This window comes from Podarcis filfolensis, assembly GCF_964270895.1.
Source record: "Podarcis filfolensis genome assembly, chromosome: 13".
NCBI lineage: Eukaryota > Metazoa > Chordata > Lepidosauria > Squamata > Lacertidae > Podarcis > Podarcis filfolensis.
In genome coordinates, this window is record NC_139615.1 from 36,528,521 (window position 1) to 36,549,679 (window position 21,159).

Genomic DNA, 21,159 nt, shown 5'->3' on the forward strand with positions numbered 1-21,159 from the left:
ATCTGGTTTGGGCAGTGGGATCCTGGTTACATACACGATGGAAGTGCCCCAAGGTGGTGGTAGGATCCTGGGAACACGGTGGGTTTTTATCTAGGGAGAAATGGTAAAATGTATTTGTGGGGTTTTTTATTTAAAAAAAAAAAAGCTAAAATGTATCCTGTCATTTGGCCTTTGAAAAGGTTCACAAGGCAAATTTTAACATCGAAACAATATAGAAAGCAAAACGCTAACATCAAACACACACAAAATGGCGCACTGTCTCACTTAACATAAGCAACAACTAAAATTGGGGACCCATCTCAGAAGTCTGGGAGAGGGGATCTTTCCTAACGATCTGAAGACAATGGAGTTGGATGGACTCCTTTGGAAATAATTCCACAGGGATGATTTCTGGCAGCTATCAAACTGAGCTTAAGGCAGCCCCTTACATGTCACCAGAAGAAGATGGTTATTTGCTTAAAATGTGCATATGCTGATTTTTGTGTTTAGATGCAAGTTTAGAAATAATTACTATAATTGTAAATAGAAATACAGGAACACCTCACTATCACAGAGAAAGCTGTGACCTGCATGCATACTTAGTTTACTGTTTAGGAACACAATGGGCAACTTCAAGGCTCCTGAACTCTGTCTTCTTGTCTTCAAAGGGCACACCCCTGCTTTCTCCCTTGTCATCATCTCCAAACAAGATTTAATTCAAAAACAGGGAGGAATGAGACATGCTCCTCTGTTAGATCCCATTCATGAGGCATCAACTGACCATCCTGGTCCGTTCATCAACGACCCATTTAGCAAAGGAATGGTCAGTCAGTAACTGAAATGATATGTTTCAAATTAAAACAATGAAACCTTCGGTTTGCTGGATGATTTTGCTAAAAGTAAACCAATGATAAATATACTAAGCTCTTGCAGTCTTGAACACAAGTGAGCTGATCCCAAAGTGTTTTGCTTTCATCTTGCAAGCTCAGCTATTGGGGGAAGTCTCATTTCATCATTTAATTTAATCCCTATAACATTTAGTATGCTTCAGTGATCACTGTGAAATTGATCAAAACAAGGATGGCAAATCGGCCTTCAAATTCTCAGCAATATTTTTCAAGGCTTGCTTTTGGATACGTTTAAATGGTAAAGAGAAGCAGCATGTTTTATGCATGGCAAAGGCATAGATCCCTTTGCTTCAATTTTAAAAGGTTCTGATCTGTGCTGAAAATCTTGCTTAGTTATCAGTTGCTCCTTTATTACGTTCTTAAGTAAAGGAATGGGTGCCTTTGGTATGTGAACCTAGTAGAGACCCATTGGTTTTTTTGTTAATACAGTGGTACCTCAGGTTACATACGCTTCAGGTTACATATGCTTCAAGTTACATACTCCGCTAACCCAGAAATAGTGCTTCAGGTTAAGAACTTTGCTTCAGGTTGAGAATAGAAGTCGTGCTCCAGCAGCGCGGCAGCAGCGGGAGGCCCCATCAGCTAAAGTGGTGCTTCAGGTTAAGAACAGTTTCAGGTTAAGTACGGACCTCCGGAACAAATTAAGTACTTAACCCGAGGTACCACTGTAGTAAGTTACTCAGGGTTGTATCCAACTAAGTTATTGTTGGCTTCCGTCGGCCTCAAAAGACAATGGAGTGCGCCTCTGGGGGTGAAATCTAACTGCTGGAGAATCACAGCGCCTGCTGTGGCTGCTGCAGAGACTGGTAAGTTGTAATAGCTGCCTCCGGCATTTTTGCTGCATTTTTGCTGAACTCTCTGGAGCACTAGTGAGCAATGTTTATAGGGATCCTGGGGTGCCCTGACGACAAGATCCACTCTCTGCCTCACTGCCACAGTCCAAAGGAAAGCAGAGCAATACATTTGGCACTGGCTTGGTTCAGGAGTTGCTGGAAGGAGGCGTACAAGGCACCATCTAACCATCGTAGGGAATCCACTCTGGATAAGTTATAGACCCTTTGAAATGAATGACCTGAAATATAGGGACTCCTGAGGAATAATCATATGTGACCTAAAACTGGGGTGTGGTTGAGCCAAGGCCAACTTATTCCTACCCAAAACTGCCCCCCCCAAGGTGCAATGGTGGGAAGGTTTCTGTCAGTGAACCAAGAGGGTCCCCACTACTCAGGAAATCCTGGCTTTCAGGTTCCTCTGGCAAATACCAGTTCTTCATTAAAGGTTCCCTTGTTCCGATATCCTTCAGGACACATGTATTTCTAAATGTGGAAGTGGTTACGCCAATATAAAGCTAAAGGGACCCATGACCATTAGGTCCAGTCGTGGCTGACTCTGGGGTTGTGGCACTCATCTCGCTTTATTGGCCGAGGGAGCCGGCGTACAGCTTCCGGGTCATGTAGCCAGCATAACTAAACCGCTTCTGGCGAACCAGAGCAGAGCACGGAAATGCCATTTACCTTCCCACCGGAGCGGTACCTTTTTATCTACTTGCACTTTGATGTGCTTTCGAACTGCTAGGTTGGCAGGAGCAGGGACCGAGCAACGGGAGCTCACTCCGTCGCGGGGGTATTCGAACCGCAACCTTCTGATCAGCAAGTCCTAGGCTCTGTGGTTTAACCCACAGCGCCACCTGCGTCCCGTTATGCCAATATATCTTTATTCTAACACAGGGGTGGCAAACCAGTGAACCTCCAGATGTTCTTTGGACTCCCGACTCTCATCAGCCCCCATCAGTAGTCGGGGACAATGAGAATTGGTCCAACAATGCCTGGCCACTGGTTCCTCATCCCTTCTAATATATGTGATCATCAGCGGATATATCTGGCTATTTGATGTTTTGTGTTCACATTAAAAAAGAACGGTGGTGTGTTTCTTTTCGTGCCCTCTTATATTTATCATATTTGTTTGTTTCCCTAAAATTTCTAGGTTCTGTTTTTATAAATTACGAATAACAGAGGTTTCCAGCAGGGCCAGACTCAGCCCTTTGAGGGTAATACCCTCAGTGGGGTGCATGTGTCCCTTCCTATACCCTCCTTGCCTAGCAGCACTCCTCCATGGAAATTTTCCACAGCGTGAGGCTGTGTCAAGGGCCTTGTGGGGAAATTAAATGGCAGCTGCCTAACGCTAAGCACCATGGGAATTTTTTAAAAAAATGGGAGTCCAGGACAGGTGTTGGAGGTGGCCCCTGGCAGGTTGCGATGGCCTCAGCAGCTTCCTGTGGATGTTAGATGCGATTCTCAGGGTTTGCAGCCTGAAAGTGAAGGCATGACACATTAGGAAGGAAAGTTATTTCTCTCTCTCTCTAACGCAGAGTTAGCGGCCGCTGGAATCGCAAGAAGGACCTTGCACCTGGATATTTCAGGACCACAACTCCCATCGTCCCTGACCACATTCTTTTCTTTTTTTAAAAATATATCTTTATTGTTTTAAAATAGATACATTTATGCCAGGAAACAGACAAACCAACCAACAAACATACAATCAAATAAACAAACAAACTATAAATTGACAAACAGACAATAGCAATACAGTGGTACCTCGGGTTACAGACGCTTCAGGTTACATATGCTTCAGGTTACAGACTCCGCTAACCCAGAAATAATACCTCAGGTTAAGAACTTTACCTCAGGATGAGAAAAGAAATTGCGCGGTGGCAGCGGGAGGCCCCATTAGCTAAAGTGGTACCTCAGGTTAAGAACAGTTTCAGGTTAAGAACGGACCTCCAGAACAAATTAAGTACTTAACCTGAGGTACCACTGTATATGAAACAACACAATTCTTATAACTAGCATCATTTGTACTCCCAATGATGTGAACGATTGTAAAACTTGTAAAACAAGAAATTAAAAATGACTTCCAATTAGTCTCGCTGTACTTTATCTGTTGATTATCTTATACCACACAATTACCTATTTCTTATATAGTTTCTGTGAAGTTCCCTACAAACTTATATTTATACAATGCAAGGTTCGGTCTAATTCTGCCCTGACCACATTCTTGCTGACGGGAGTTGGGAGTCCCAACAGGATCTCCAGTTCCTCATGGCCCTCAGGAGACTCAGGTATATCCTGGCTCCAAACTGCCCTCTTCTGCCTCCATTTTGCTCGCCGCTCCCTATCACCTCCAAGCAGGCCTTTGGGCGCAACGCATTTCAGGTCCCAAATAGGTTTTTAATGGCAGGCTCCCAGCCGTTCCTCCGGCGTGTTCCCCCGCCGCCATCACTCCCTGCTCCTGATACAAGGTCATGTCAATAAAAAAAAAGGACAGGTCTGTGCTTGCTTAATGGAACAGGTGCCATTTCAGGAGAGGCAGGTGAGGGGAGCCACAGGCAAAAAACACACACATGTGCCCAGCACCACACCCCTCAGTCTCATGCGCTAGGCCCAATTCCCTTCGTAGGCCAAAGGAGGGAGCGGGGGAAGTAATGGCTCTGTATTGCTGTGTGTTTGCCACCTACTGCTACAAATTGAGGTCTCGGTCTTGTTCCAGAAAAACAAGAAAAATGCTGCTCCCTGCCCAATGGGTATGTGAGTCACCCCACTATGCTTCCAGAGTTGGTTTTACAGGTTGGGTTGCCCTCCGGAGACTCATCTACCAGAAAGGGTGGGGAGATAGGACTCTGCAAGCCAGCAATGCCTCTTTCTCTCGCAGGGCAAGAGAGAACCTAGCAGGAAGAGCAGGAACTCGGGATTTCTGGGTTCTTTGGAAAAGTAGCCGTTCAGGAGCAGCACTGAAATGAATCGGGAAGAGGGGGAGGTAGTTCTCAGGCAAACTGCAAAAAATAAAATGTTTCTTCTGCCGTTTGAATGCAGCATTCCAACGTTAAGCCCAAGAGGTTTCGACGGCCACAAAAGCGTAGAAATAGCATTAGATCTGGAGGCCCGATATTTAACAAAGCTGCCTGGAAGTCAGTCAACAAGGGGTGGTACTCAAGCTAAGCCCTACTCAGAGTAGACCTGCTGAAGCTGGTAAACCTTAGTCACATCCATCATCTTTTATTGGTCTTAAAACTATCCGGTAAAGGTAAAGGTACCCCTGACTACTAGGTCCAGTCGTGGCTGACTCTGGGGTTGCGGCGCTCATCTTGCTTTACTGGCCGAGGGAGTACAGCTTCCGGGTCATGTGGCCAGCATGACTAAGCCGCTTCTGGCGAACCAGAGCAGTGCACAGAAATGCCGTTTACCTTCCCACCGGAGCGGTACCTATTTATCTACTTGCACTTTGATGTGCTTTCGAACTGCTAGGTTGGCAGGAGCAGGGACCGAGCAATGGGAGCTCACCCCGTTGCGGGGATTCGAACTGCCGACCTTCTGATCGGCAAGTCCTAGGCTCTGTGGTTTAACCCACCTCCCAATTTTATGTATTATGTCTATATAAAATCAACAACACGTGTGCAACCACAAATAAAATCAGCCAATCAGCATTCCGCAAGTGACAAGTCCTAGGCTCTGGTTTAACCCACAGTGCCACCCGCGTCCCAACACTATCCAGTAGACGCCTTTATCTCTCACGTTTGAATTTTGGAATCAAAATGCCTAACTTCAAAACGTAAGATTTTGAAACGTTCTCAGGTTTCAAATTTAGGTCTAATCCTGCAAGGGGTGCAGGTGGGTTGGGACTGGGTAAAATGTCCACCTCTTACTAACGCTTGCAGCATGTCCCTCTTTCTCAGGGCCTCACTGCACCCTTTGAACACAGCCGTGGGGAACTGGATCCGGCCGGGGGGAGGCCAGTTCCCCTCAGTACCACACCCTGTGAAGGCCAACTTTGACAGTAGGGCGAGACCGCCCCTAATGTCAACCACTTGGTGTCTTAAGGATGCCAGGTGATTGACACCTGTCAAAGTTGGACGGGGATTGCAGTAATCGCCCCCAATCAGCTGATGGATTGAACGCGTCCTCCCCTGGTTGCACCCTTTAGACAGCCCTTTTTGGGACCAAGGCACACTCACAGTGAGCTTCTCTTGGTATCCAGCATCTCACTCTGCAAGACAGTTGAGGGCTAACTCCAGCCTTGGGCATTTTGATGGTAGGGGAAGCGTGTGCGTGTGTGCATTTAAGTTGACTCGCCATCATCTTGGTTTAACCTCTATTCATTTATATGTCACTTCATGTTGCAGTCTCTGCTCACATCTCTGTGTCGGTTTTCCCAGCTCCTGCCTGCCTGCCTGCCTATAATTCTATTGCAGTTCTGGCGCGCTTCAACATTCCTGAGTTTTTAATTTTCACCCGGTGGTCTGATGAAAACAAACACTATAAAGTATGCCAGTGCAAATAACATATTTTTTCATTGATATGAATTACATTTGTACACCATCCTACAGCTGTAGATTTCAAGGCGGATCACAACATAAAATTACAATATAAAAACAAAACACATAATAAAAATGAGACCAAAAACAAGCCAAAAATCTTCCCCTCTCGCAACACATTTAAAAGGGCATCGGGTGTCAAATCAATCAAAGGCCAGGTTGAATCTTGGGAATTGTGGTTTGCTAAGGATGCTGGGAATTGTAGGCCTGCATTTCCCAGGATTCCTTGGGAGAAGCCATGTGCATGGTGTGCCCATCCCACCCAAAGCATGCAGCAGTATGCAGTGGCACAAAAGGAGGCAGAAGACTCCCTATTCTCCTCACAGAGCTACACTTCTGTGGGAAGATGATTGTTAAACCACAGTGGGAATTTTAGTTTTATGAAGGGAGCAGGGGTCTCCTAAGAGCTCTCAGCACCCTTAGCAACCTACAGTTCCCAGGATTCTTTAGGGGGAGCCATGACTGTTTAAAGTGGCATGATACCTGCTTTAGATGTACAGTGATACTTTGGGTTACATGCGCTTCAGGTTACATACGCTTCAGGTTACACACTCCACTAACCCAGAAATAGTGCTTCAGGTTAAGAACTTTGCTTCAGGATGAGAACAGAAATCGGGCTCCAGCGGCGCAGCAGTAGCTGGAGGCCCCATTAGCTAAAGTGGTGCTTTAGGTTAAGAACAGTTTCAGGTTAAGAACGGACCTCCAGAATGAATTAAGTACTTAACCCGAGGTACCACTGTATAGTGCAGCAGGGCCCAGAAATGATTATTATAAAAGAAAGGAAGTCGGATGCTGACTGCTCTGATCAGTCTAGGAATACAAGGATTCCTGTTGTCCGTTCCCAGAAAGAGCTTTGGAGCTGCCAGTGGGTGCTATGGAGCAGGCACATCAAGTCAGCCAAGTGCCATGGCAACAAAAGCACCAAACCCTTGGCTAGGCTCAGTGCTATGGGGGAAGAGGTTCCATGGCACAATTCCAATGAACCTGCAGTTCCGTCTAAGTCAGAAACTCTGCTCATCAACCTGGTGCCCTCTAGGTGTTTTGGCCTATAATTCTCATCATGCGCAGGCTGGGGCCTGAGGTCCAAAAACATCCGGAGGGTACCAGGTTGGTAAACACTGGTGAAATCTAAGCCCAGGTGCAAGGAGCAGTCTATTCTAACAGGTGTGGGGAGCCTTTGGCCTTCCAGATGCTGCTGAACTACAACTCCCATCAGCCTCGGCAAGCATGGCCAATGGCCAGGGGTGATGGGAGTTGTGGTTCAGCAACATGCGGATGGGCCAAAGTTTACCCACTCCTGTAATACAGGCTTCCGAGAGTTGGCCAAGTTAACATGGAATCACAGAATTGTAGAGTTGGAAGTGATCCCAAGTGTCATCTAGTCCAGGAATCTCAAACCCGTCCCACAAATATCCACCTGAGGTCCCCCATCCAATTTGAAACCATACTGGGCCCTGCTTAGCTTTGCAAATGTGATAGCAGTTTCATTGCTGCGCCACAGACTTCTGAGGATTACCACTGTTTTCTGATGCCTAACACGGGAAAGCCAGTGTATGAAATGATTTTTCTATGCTAGCTGGGAAAGTGACTAGGCTACAGTACATGTTATTTTCCTAAAAGTGAGGCTGATGGGTAGAGTCTACAGTGGTACCTCGGGTTAAGTACTTAATTCGTTCCGGAGGTCCGTTCTTAACTTGAAACTGTTCTTAACCTGAAGCACCACTTTAGCTAATGGGGCCTCCTGCTCCCACTGAGCCGCTGGAGCACAATTTCTGTTCTCATCCTGAAGCAAAGTTCTTAACCGAGGTACTATTTCTGGGTTAGCGGGAGTCTGTAACCTGAAGCGTCTGTAACCCGAGGTACCACTGTATTCTATAGCCCCATGAAGATACAAAGGCTTAAAAAATGGTGTTAGTTATTATTGTTGTTCTTATTTCTTTTTTACCATTGTCCAAATGCAGCTATCTCATGTCAGCGACGGGAAACCTTTTCCAGCCTCAGGGCCACATTTCCTTTTGTGCAACCTTCTGGGGGCCACGTGCCAATGTTGGGCGGAGCCAGAAGCCAAAGTGGGCGGAGCAATGAACGTAAACGTTACCTTTGTACAGTGAGTCAGAACGCTATCCCTGATGTATTCCTCCTTCCAATGAACAATATGGCTCTCATTTCAGACCTGAAGCAGGAAGCACAAATAAATATCCCCATCACAATTGTGTATCATGATTCCTGCCTCCTGAAGCAGCAAGAAGATGTTTCAGGGCGTTATCCCGGCTCAGTTTGAGCCCTTCTGCTGTAGCCACCAACCCTTCGGACCACAGACCAACAGGTCCCCAATGTCACACGGACCAATGATCCAGAAGGAAGCGATCTCCACATCAAGGAATTTTTAGTGAGCGTTGTCTAAAATTAACCGATTGCTGCTATGGCGATAGGGTGTGGGATATTTTTAAAAGAACCAGACAGAGATAAAAAGCCAACCAGGAAGGGTTTACAGGAAGGTTTGGTGCAGGGATTTAATTTGAGTATACCTAGCAAAAGGGGTGCATTTTCAGATTTGGGGGAAGCGTGGAGATGCGAAGATTTCTGTAGGGAATGCAATATTACCAGCAGGGATGATAGAAATCTGTCTTGGACAGACTGGTTCTCCACCTAGCTCAAGGCAGTCTAGCAGTGACTCTCCCTTCACCTGCTGCCTGATCCTTTGAATTGAAGATGGATGCAAAGCAAGTTCTCTTCCACTAAGCTATAGCCCTGGAGCGGAGACCCCCCCCCCCAATTCTGGACAGCCATGTGCCAGTGGTAGCAAACACACAAATGACAAAAATATCTAAAAACACCCAAATTCCAACATTTTTACAGTGGTACCTCGGGTTATGGATGCTTCAGGTTATAGACGCTTCAGGTTACAGACTCCGCTAACCCAGAAATAGTACCTCGGGTTAAGAACTTTGCTTCAGGATGAGAACAGAAATCGCGCGGCGGCAGCGGGAGGCCCCATTAGTTAAAGTAGTACTTCAGGTTAAGAACAGTTTCAGGTTAAGAACGGATCTCCAGAACGAATTAAGTTCTTAACCCGAGGTACCAATGTACCTAGTTTCTGCAAGCGCTTAACGCATCCTCTGTAGTTTCCATTCCGGCAAGCAAGAGGCGTTTTCAAATTTCTGAGACACATTACAGTGGTACCTCAGGTTACATACGCTTCAGGTTACAGACTCTGCTAACCCAGAAATAGTGCTTTAGGTTAAGAACTTTGATTCAGGATGAGAACAGAAATCATGCTCCAGCGGCATAGCGGCAGCAGGAGGCCCCACTAGCTAAAGTGGTGCTTCAGGTTAAGAACAGTTTCAGGTTAAGAACGGACCTCTGGAACGAATTAAGTACTTAACCCGAGGTACCACTGTACCTGCATATGAAAAAACACTCCACCTCCCATCGGCCCCAGCAAGCATGGGCAATAATCAAGGATGAAGGAAGCTGTAGTTCAGAGAGCCATAGATTCCCTGTTACTAAAACAGCAGTGATCGTCCCTGTAGCATAGTCGTTTTTCTCATGGTTTAGACGAGTGATGTGGAGTCTATGGCCGGCCCAATGAGGCTGGACCACACCTCCCATCATCCTTGACCATTGCCCATGCTAGCTGAGGCTTGGGAGGCTGTAGGGCCACAGGTTCCTCATCCCTGGTTAAGACAAACACAAAATGTTTCTAGGAACACCTATTGGCTGTAACCTATGATAGCTCAGCTGGTTAGAGCGTGGTGCTGATAACGCCAAGGCTGCAGGTTCGATCCCTGTATGGGACAGCTGCATATTCCTGCATTGACGGGACTTGGGACTAGATGATCCTCAGGGTCCCTTCGAACTCTACAATGGCTTAATGAACTCCCATTTACACAGGAGGTATACTATGTAATAACGAAGCCCCTGGGAGAGGGAACAGCCCATGATCTTTATGCTCTGTAAGTGCTACTGGAAATGATGTTGCACCAGTTGGAACCCCTGGTCAGATCCTCCTACAGATTGCGTGTCTACATACTGGTACGCTTCTCTCTGGGATGCCTAATTATGATAGAGCGTGTACGTTGCGATGGACTGCAGAGTGTAGTAGAATTCCTCAGGTTCCCCACTCTCTCCTGTGCGCAAGAACTGGCTAACATGTCACCGTTGAATCAGAAAACTGGGCTGTGTTTCCTTCCTAGCAATTCATTCTTCACTGACCACAGGAATGGGTGCTACAGCTTTGCTGAAGATGAGCAGCTAATACAGTTGTGTGTAGTTCCTTGGTTCTTCTTCCACATCTCTGTAAGGCTACACAGGCTCCCACGGCCTTTGCCTCTTTTCACAGGGCCACAGTCTCTGAATTACCAAATAGGGACATTTTCATGCAATCTGTTTCTTGCACCCTTACTGCGATGGACTTCCCAAGTTTTATCTCCTTGCGGTTAACAGGCAGTCCGTGCCGACGGAAATTCACCACTGCTCTCTGTTATGATCAGAATATTACCTACCGTCTGCATGCATTTGACACATCTTCGTCACAGACTCGGCGCATTTCTTTGAGCCTTTCCAGAAAATACTTTTCAACTGCTGAGTTGCAACTCACTCCCTTCAGGGCAACAGCATTTTGCCAGTACTAAAAGCAAAATATTATGTCACTGGGCAAAGATGATCCACAACTCCCTTCCCAACTATAGACAAGGACTGTGGTTGCACAAGGACCTATTGGCTAGTGCCTGTGCATCACTGTAGTTTTGTAAATCATTTAATACCAAGCTTTCCTTTTTTCTTCTTTTTTAACAGACTGGGTGCTTCCCAGTTGCACCACCAATGTACCGGTAACTGACAAACCCCAGGACATATACCATCCTCCTGCAGTCTTGCCATTCATGAATCTTTTTCTATTCCTTTTTCTCTTTAAACTTTTTTTAAAAGATTGTGTTCTTTGAAGGTTCTGCATCCTCCTTCCCTCTCCAGCCAAGGAAATGCAAAAAAAATAAAAAAATAAAGAAAACATCAGAAAGGTTACCAGTGAGGACAAAACAGCATATCCCAGAGTTTATTCAGAGCTAGCATTGACAGAGGACCAAGAATAAAATGTGTTACTTCCCTCCCCTGCCATCTGGAAAGGCCCTTAATGATGCACGGTTGCTGCTCCCTCCCTGGACTGTCTTCTGCCTTGCAATGATTTGCTGTTCCGATTTGGCTTCATGCATTGATTTTTTGCACCTTCCCCTACTGCTCCATGTCTTGATATATTTCCATGTCTTTCCTGGGTTCTCTTAAGCAAGCGCATCTCATCCAGAGAGCTCAGCAACCAAACCGCTTCCTTACCTTGCTGGGCATTGTTTCACGTTTCTCTTTTGCACAAATGAGTTTTCCTAGGTTGTTGCATGGCCATTTCCTTAGGGTGGTGGATGGATTTCTCTAGGCTATGCCGATTGGCACGCATTTTTTGGACTGATGCATTATTTTTTTTACACCGACTTGCATGAAGTGGTGCATTTCTCAGCAGCACGTGGTTTGGCGTGTCACCCCTTTCCTCCCCTTCCAGGTTCTCTCGAGGTTCACGGTTTGCTGTTTCCCCCCTGGGTGAAATGAACTGGTGCATCTCCTCATAACGGGGCGCCGTGATTTATTTCTCTTTATGTCGCATGGGCCGGTGCATTTTCACTCCTCCGTAGCCCACCGGCTCCTTTCGCAGAGAGTTTGTGCATCTCGGGGGCGATGGGGCTGGAGTGTTTCCTCTTGGTGGTTTCCGCCGGGTTGCTGCATTTTCTCAGCTGTAGGTGTATCTCCAGGTGGTACATGCATAAATATCCTCTCTGAGCTGCATGAATCGGTGCATTTCACTGTCTCGATTTTTCTCTCTATGCACGCATCTGGTGCATTTTCCGCCCGTGATGCAACGTCTCATTCTTCTCACCGGACTGTTGCGTTATTTAACACGGGCTGGGACGGTTCCTTGGGTCATTGCACGGATTTCGTGCATTTTTGTTACTCCCCCCCGCTTTGCTTTTTTTTTTTTTTTAACCTGCGATGCATCTGATTTTCTCCTCCTCCTGTTCCTTCCCCCCTCCTTTTTCCTAAAGAACCACCGGATGACATCATCCTAAAACTGAGCCCCGCCCATAGGCTTCCCCAATTGGCTTCTCGCAGCCCCCCCGCCCACCAGCTCGCCCACCCCATTGGCTCTGCCACCTTGCCACTCGGAGCTCGGCTTCCCCTCCCTTCCCCACGCGTGGGCGGTGCCTAAAGGGCTGTCCCGGACCGTGCCGTAGGCTCGTTGGTCGGAACGCTTGTCAATCAGCGATCTCTTAAAGGGGCAGGCGCGCCCAAGCTCTGCGCTGGGCGAAGGGGCGGGATTTGCTTCTCTTTTCGCTCTCTGGATCTGCCTGGGCGGGCTGGAGGGGGGCGCCAGGCGGTGGCCGACCGGCCGGCCGGGAGGGAGGGATGCCGGGGCTGGGGAGTGGGGTCCCCCTGAGGGATGGCAATCGCCCCTGAAGGCCGGAGGAGGGGGCCCAGCATCAGCATCCAGGCTCCCTCCTGCATCCCTCCTGCATCAGCACCACCAGGAGCAGCACCGCAGCCTCCCCCGCCTGCTGCAAAGGCAGGTAAGCGCCGAGCTCAGGAACCCCCATCTCCTCCCGGGAAGCCCCGCGCTGCGCCCCGCTGCACCCGATCTCCGCGTCCCTCTCCAGCGGGGCGCCACCTCTCCACCAGGGGACCGTCCGGAGCCTTTGCTCCATCGTCTCCAAAGCTGCCCCAAAATCGTCCGGCAGCTTCTTCTTCCCGTCTCTGCATCCCTCCCTCCCCGCCGGCCTTTCCCCAATGCGCCTCTGACTCCCGCATCCCAGGGCTCCCCGCTCCCCATCGCACCCCCTGCGCTGCCACCCGCCGCTGCCTACTCTCTCCAACCACCCGCACCTTTCTCCGTGCGCTCCGCACGGATCCGGCCACCACCACCCCGGCACCCACAGCCTCTCCTACCCGCCGCCCCCCACCCCACCCCGCGCCCTCGCCCATCCCGATTCTCCGGCACGCTCCCTGCAACTCAACTCCTCCGCCCAACCCAGCCTCCCCGCCGGTGCGCCCTGGCGCCTTCTCCGAGCCCCTTTCCCACGAGATCGCGCCCTGCCTCTTCGTCTCTGCCCAGCCGCGCACAGTCCATCTGCCTGCCGCCGCCGCCTCCTCCTCCCTCTCCGGCTCCTCTCTGAAAGCCCTGCAGCCTCGCTCCGGGCTCCCCTTCTCCTGGAACCTTCCAAGCCATCTCCACCCAGCCCCAGAGACCCACCTTCCCGTCCCCTCCGTCTCTCCACCCACCCGGGCCCTGGAGCCTCTCCAGATAGGTAGGTCGACCTGTCGTGATGGCCAGCGCTGGGGATCTACAGGGTGCCCCACCGCCAAAGCTGGGGAGGCGCCTCTAGCATCTACCCCCTCCCCAGTCGTCTGCTTCATGGAAGCAGCAGCTCACCAAAGGCCCTCTCTCTGTTTCTCCAGCGGCCTCTCTCCTCCAGAATCGTCTTCCTTCTGCCCATTCCCCAAGCACAGAGGTCTTCCCCCTCCACTCATTTCTTCCCAGATCCTCTGACCAGCCTTGTTTGTAGCTCTGCTCTGCTGTCCCTGGTTACCCTTTGAGCCTTGGATGCCCCCACTTAAAGGAAAACCCAAGCAAATCTACCCACCTCCACTAGACCCCCCCCCTTTCCCCACCAAGTTTTCCATTTTGCACACCCGGTAATTTACAGCGTGAGCTCTCTCTCTCCCACCCCACCCCCCACTTTGTTCCCATCTGGGCCCCCTAAAGACCCCCAAACACCCGTTCTCCCTGAGCACTGTCAATTTTCAACATTGCTCACAGGCGCAGCCGACATCAGCTCCATCATTCTGCCCAGCCATTCCTCACCCCTGCTTGGCTAAAGCAACCCACATTCTATCTCTAGGCAACCCCTCTGCTCTTTCCCTTAGGGAACCTGCACCCTGTTCCACCTCATATCCACCAAGAAACCTATGCCACTCCACCCAATGCTACTCCATCAGATTTTTAAAAAACCCACAACCCCCTCTAGTTTTTTCTTAATTGGCCCATACCCACAGTTCCATCCCTTTTGCCCATGCTACTCAATGACCCCCCCAGAACTCTTACTTCTATGGTCTCCTAGATTCCTGCTGTTTTGAACCCGTGCCTTGCCACCAAATCTCTTTCCAAACAGCTTCTTCCTGTGCGTCTTGCACCCTGCCTGCTTCTTCTTCATTACCCTACACCACACAGTCCTATGAGCATAAGAGTCTGAGGCTCCGACCCAAACCCTTAATATATTGTGTTGTCAATATATTCCCATGGGTTGTCTTTTCTGCACCTCGTAATACAACGAAACGGGGGCCTAATATTTTGCAGAGTGGGGTCTTAGCAGAAGCAGGAGGTCAGAATGGCAGGTGCCAGTTTGACAGTGCAGGGATGGGATTTCGAAGTAGATGTTGCAGGGAGTGGAGGACCAATGTGGAAACATAGCTGAAGAGAATCCAGTGCAAGTGTTTGGGAGATGGAAATACATGATGGCTAAGAAAAATGAAGCAGGATGTTGGTTCGGTTAAAAATGGAGGTGCCTATAAACAAAGTATCAGGCTATAAGGCATAATCACATTATATATCTCCCAAAGGTGGAGAGTTATTAATATGTTGATTAAAAATTGGGGGTCCTTTATTATGTGTTTCCAGGCCTACCTTTCCTATCTGCAAGCAGCTATTGTATTACAACTGAAGTAAAGCTGTCTATTGGAGGGGTTAATGATAAGATTATAATTTGTGTGATTCCCACCTTCATTCTCCCAAATTCAGCGATCACCCATAGCTATATTTAATACAGCTCAGGTGCAGGTGTGTAAAAGAAGGTGAAAAACATAGACTGCCTGTGTGTGTGTGTGTGTGTGTGTGTGTGTGTGATGCTGTGGTCAGACACATGTTAGGCAAGCTCATAACAATCAACATGCACCATCCCTATTTCACAAGCGTGCTCCAAGCTGTGATGTACAACCCATTTGCACAAGCAACAGTAAGTGCTGCACTTTCTGTTTCCCGGGGGCAGGAGATAATGCACGTTCATTGACCGAGATCCATTCTTATGTGCATATTTGTCTGCATATGCATTGCAGTACAAAGGTGTTATAATACTGCACAAAGGTTTGCATGCAGGGCAGCCGTGCAAACAGGAGGGTTAGTCACACGTGCAACATGCGCATGACCACTTGCAAAAATGCCAGAGGTGACATGCTGGTGTAGGCAGCTGTGACAACAAGTGTTGTATGTGCAGAAGCATGGGGAAATACCAAAGTGTCATCTGTTAGGGCAAGTATGTAGGCGCTACAAGCTTTTTTGTGTGTGCACACACAGTTACACTGGAATATGTATGTTGCAGGTGGCTGTGGTGTGGAAAGAAGTATAGCTGCACTAGGTGTGGGGTGTATGTAATCAATGTATCAAGATGAACACGGATGAATGTGGTGAGATTCTAAACAGATTGAAGTGTGACAGGGAAAAAGCAGTCTTTTTTCTAAGCCCAGCTGTGCTACATAGAAGTTACAGCACATGTGTGGGATTTTGTACAATGGTTTTTGTACAGATGTGGTTCCACTTGTGGCAACATGTGCCCATAGTTATATTTGTTTCTTTGCACATTCTCTGATGAGCATGAAATCTTATGTGTCATATAGCTGCATAAGAAGAGGATTGGAGCACCAGAGGTGGTGTTTGCGCTGCACATGTGCAGTGGTGCACTGTTTTGGTTTACATGCACATGCTCACCTTTGCTAGTCATAGACCTGCAAATAAGTTTGTACACGGCCCATGGGTTTGGCAAGGCCTGTTGTGAGTGCATCCTGTGCTATTGCATGCACAGATGTCCGTGTACATGCACAGAAGTCAGAACCCGTTGTGCTTTGTGAGCACCATCACCCATGTCCCAATCTTAGCAGTGTGCAGCTGTGTTCAGGGTCTGTGAATGTACAAATGCCTAAACACTAGTGCAGTGTTGGTGAAATTCTATATTCCGCTCCCCAGAGATGCAAATCCTTAAAGCAAACTAAACTCATGTTATGCTGCTGTGAAGTTACATTAGCATAGTTTAGGCCAGGCTTCCTCAACCTCGGCCCTCCAGATGTTTTGAGACTACAGTTCCCATCACCCCTGACCACTGGTCCTGCTAGCTAGGGATCATGGGAGTTGTAGGCCAAAAACATCTGGAGGGCTGAGGTTGAGGAAGTCTGGTTTAGGCTAATTTTACTTCTCATAATGTTGCTTCCATGGGAGAAGAGTTTCTTCAAATAATCTACCATGTTTGACAGCAAGTGGGGGAGATGACAAGCTGAAAGGGACGTGGTGGTTATTGTGGAGGGGAATGTGGCTTCTCCCTCCCTTGAATTCATAGTGTTCACTAGACACTAGTCATGAAGGTTAGAAATTTACCGGTTTTCAACAAAAAAATAATAGGAGCGGGAGATGCTCAGAGTGTCTACTACTGTTCCAGAGTCTGGAATCTGAGCTTGTTTTATGTATCTCCGATGCATGTGTTCATATATAGCTCCTTTGCTCATGCTGTCTATGAGTGTGAGTATATGAGAGAGGGGCAGGGAATGTGAATGTTCAGTCCTTGGTGTCTCTTTCATAGCAGCCTCAATATCCATAGATGTATACATAAATGTCTCAATCTCTCTCCACTTCTCAGGTGTAAAAGCTGTGTAAATCCATGGGCCAGAATTACCGTCTGCGGTCTGTGGTTGCACATAAAAGAACAGAGCAATCTAATGCCATCCACAAGCCTCTGACCATTTTGTCTATATTTGTGCTGCATCCTAGACTTTGTATGTCTGTTCTCCTGACCAGCTGCTAATATGAGTTCTTAATGTCTTCTGAAAGCATGAGAGTGACTGTGCATGTGTGGGCCTGTCTTGGCCTTGAAAGTGTATATTTTTTCAAATTCTGTAAGATTCTGGGGATCCTCAGATTTCACCACCCCCATTTGATGGGCTGTTTGCTTCCATTTGTTTAGCTTGGTGGAGAAAGAGGGTATATTAGGCAACGAGAGTGACCTATGGCACATCTCTGTTGAGTATTTTCTTGCATGTCTTTATATGCACAGTTTAATTTTGGCCAGGATTTCACGTTGCTCAACCCTAGAACTTATCAGTGGCAAGGTTTGGCCCTTGAATAGGTGAGAGCTCTTTTCTTTTTATCCATTCGAAAGCATTTCTATCTTACGAGCCCTGCTCACATCTTTTCTAGGCACTTCTAAGGGGATCTATTTATCTTGTTGTTCCAGGGAAACTGAACCTCTCCAACTGGAGATGGAATATGGGCATAGAGAGAGAGAGAGAGAGAGAGAGATGCTTTTAAGTGCTAAGTCCATCATAGACAATGGGCTTCTGACTAGTTTGAGCAGTCGTTATCGAATACCTGAAGCCAAAGCCTCATCCTGCACCTTCTGCCTGGCTGGCAGGAAAATGCCCCTTTGGACATATGCAGAGCATCTTTCCCTAAACAGTGAGGGACTTCCATGTACCTCTGATGCAGTTAGGTAATTTTAACCCCTGGACATGGTGGGAAATGGCTCTTTAGATGTTAGCATGAACTGCTTCACTTCAAAATGTGGCAAACCAGCTCTGCGGTGTTTGGGCCCCCCCTGCTCATTCTGCTGTGGGGGGCTAGGAACATTTGCCGCAGAGTCCTGCCCTGTTGGTACCACTGCACGTGGGACTTAATGGGGAGGACCTCTCAGTCAAGTCTGGAACCACTTCTAGATAGGTTTGATTCCCTCAGCTCCCATCTTCTTAAACAAATAAAATAAATCTGTTCTTGTGTTCTTGTTCCAGGGGAGGTGAGCATAAAACCTTGTCTGCCACAGTAGAGTTGTAATTCTTAGCTTGTTTGTAATATTGTCCAACATTTCTCTGATGAAAATACGGATGTCCTAATCAGAAACCTGGTTGGCTTCTGTAAATCCAGGACTGTCCCTGGAAAACAGGGACACGTGGAGAGTCTGTGTATTTGTGTGTGTTAAATTTGAATGCCTCTGTGCAGAAGGAGGGAGTATAGGGTCTAGACCGTGGCTTCAAATTCCAGGGGTTAAACATTAGCAAGAACTATTGCTAAGGGGAGTTCAGCAATGGAACAGAGTGTTTATGGAGCTTGCAGAATCTCCTTCCTTGGAGGTGCTCCAAAAAAAGATCCCATAGGAACCTACTGGGAGTCCTATAGGCATAGATTCCTATCCTGAAACAATTGTTCTGCTTGGGAAACCTGTGGCCCTCCAAATATTGTTGGACTACAACACCCATCATCCCTGACTATTAGCCATGCTCGAGGGAAGAGTTAAGAGTGGCCACAGTGGGTGTTTGTGAGAATGAATGAGTGAAATGTCAATATAAATCCGTTTTTCCTAGAGGACCTATTTGAGAAGAGTAAGGAATGATGAGCCAGCCCCACACCTTGACGTAGCTGTCAAACCATAGCAGTCATTGTTTCCCACTTTTAAGGGAATTTCCCTTATTCCCAATAGGATTCCTCACAAGAAAAGGGGAAAGTTGACAGCTATGCACTACACTCTTTCCTCTACCCTAGTAACATGGGTGCCAACTTGAATAAAATATTGGGGGGGGGGGTGGACAAGTAAACCCTGCCCTGCATAATCGAGCACATGATGCGATGCACAAGCACAATTTTAATGGCAATGCCCATCGACATTTTGCGGGGAGGGGCAAAGACCCCTCAGCCCCTTGGAATTGGCTCCTATGCTTAGTAACAACAGGGGAGGGGAGTCAGCAAACAGCGTCCCTGATAGTCTTCCATCGCCAACCCTCTAGTATACAATATGCAATGGACCTTTAAACAAGGGGCCCAACTATAAGCTGGATGCCTGAGATATGGAGGAAGCCCAAGCTAGGCCTGAGCTGTGGAAACACAGGGGTTCGCTCTGCTCCCTCTGAGACAGCTGCTTAGTGTTTATTTTTTTAAAATTTCCGCTCTCCAGCAAACTCTCAAGGATCATAGATGAGCCTTGGGGTCAGCATCAAGCCCTTGGGAGACCAAGCTGTTTGCCTGTCTGGCTGTGGCCCTGGTTGTCCACAGCTAACCAGGCTACTTAGTAAGGCCATGGCTGAGGTAAAATGTGAACCAGGGTTGTCTTGCAAGGGAACAGGGAAAAGGTAGGAGAGGTTGCGGAGGAAGAGTATACAGTGGTGCCTCGCAAGACGAAAAGAATCCGTTCTGCGAGTCTCTTCGTCTAGCGGTTTTTTCGTCTTGTGAAGCAAGCCCATTGACGGATTAGCGCTTTTAGCGGCTTTTAGCGGCTTATCGGCTTAGCGGATAAGCGGATAAGCGGCTTAGAAAAAGGGGGGGGGAGGGAAAAAACCCGCAGGAACTCGCAAGACATTTTCGTCTTGCGAAGCAAGCCCATAGGAAATTCGTTTTGCGAAGCACCTCCAAAACGGAAAACTCTTTCGTCTAGCGAGTTTTTCGTCTTGCGAGGCATTCGTCTTGCGGGGCACCACTGTATCTGCATTGGCCCAGGGATGATTATTCTGAGAGGGAAAAACAAGGTTTTGAGGAAGAGCTTGGAATATGGAGGCTGTTCCAGGCAGAAGGAGCAGCCTGGCAGAAGGTAAAGAGGCAGGCGTGAGGAGGCAACAGAGGGACGGCGGCTGTGACGGCAGGGAAAGCGTGTGACTTGATTAAAACGGGGTAAAATTTTAGGACACAGACTTGATTCCCAGCAAGCAGAGGTGGCTGCAGTTTATTCAGAGTGCTGCTGCTACTGCTGCTGCTTTGCACGCCAAGTTAGGTTCTCTGTCTGGAGTGCAAAGCAAGAAGGGAAAGGTAGAGGGGGCAACGCGGTTCAGTGAGAGCACAGAGTTTGCAACGGGGGTGAGGAATCTGCTGTCCTTCGGGTGTTGCCGGATGGCAGCTCCCATCATCCCTGACCATTGGCAACAGGCAGGCTCTCCATCGCTGCTTTGGAAAGGTGTTCTGCAGCCGTGTTTCATTTCGTGGAGGGTAAGTTTAGCAGTGACTACTCCTGGCCACGATGGCAAACTCCTACTTCCATTGTTGGAGGCAGTGCACCTCTGAATCCCAGTGGCTGGAAACCGCTGTCGCACTCGGGTCCTGCTTGTGGGCATCTGCTTGACCACTATGAGGACAAGAAGATAGACTAGATGCCTAATCCAGAAGGACTCTTCTTATCTCTAGCTGCATTGGGAGAATGGGGTGAGGGTATTGTTACAAACTCAGATATACAGTCATACCTCGGGTTACAGAAGCTTCAGGTTGCGTTTTTTCAGGTTAAAAGGTAAAGGGACCCCTGACCATGAGGTCCAGTCGTGGCCGACTCTGGGGTTGTGGCGCTCATCTCACTTTATTGGCCGAGGGAGCCAGCGTACAGCTTCTGGGTCATGTGGCCAGCATGACTAAGCCGCTTCTGGCGAACCAGAGCTGCGCACGGAAACACCGTTTACCTTCCCGCCGCGGGGATTCGAGCCGCCAACCTTCTGATTGGCAAGTCCTAGGCTCTGTGGTTTAACCCAAACCTGGAAGTACCGGAACGGGTTACTTCCGGGTTTTGGCAGTCACGCATGCACAGAAGCGCTAAATTGCGCTTTGCACATGCGCAGAAGACCAAATCGCAACCCGTGCATGCACAGGCATGCAGCTGCGGGTTGTGAACACTGTGGGTTGCGGACGTGCATCCTGCTCGGATCACATTTGCAAGCCGAGTGTGCACTGTATAAGCTGGGTGCCAAATAGCTCCTTAAACGGAGGTTGCAGTCGCCAAAACAGAATGTCCAGTTGCCATTTTGGGGCAAGGCGGCCATAAAGTCTTTTTTTTTTTTCAAATGATGGACTAACTGTGATTGATTCTC

At 48.2% G+C, this 21,159-nt stretch overlaps 1 protein-coding gene across 17 annotated transcripts in view; it reads left to right on the forward strand.

The window, feature by feature from the left end:
• Positions 1-12,622: 12,622 nt before the first annotated feature.
• The window catches only part of PPFIA3 (PTPRF interacting protein alpha 3), a 63,148-nt gene continuing 54,611 nt past the window's right edge, over positions 12,623-21,159 (forward strand). For 9 of the 17 annotated variants that reach the window (XM_083582474.1, XM_083582476.1, XM_083582464.1 and 6 more), the window contains exon 1: positions 12,624-12,863. The gene's annotated coding sequence lies outside the window, so the exon portion shown is untranslated. Of the gene's footprint in view, positions 12,864-21,159 lie in introns of all 17 variants that reach the window. The other 8 variants (XM_083582459.1, XM_083582473.1, XM_083582470.1 and 5 more) reach the window with 1 other exon arrangement.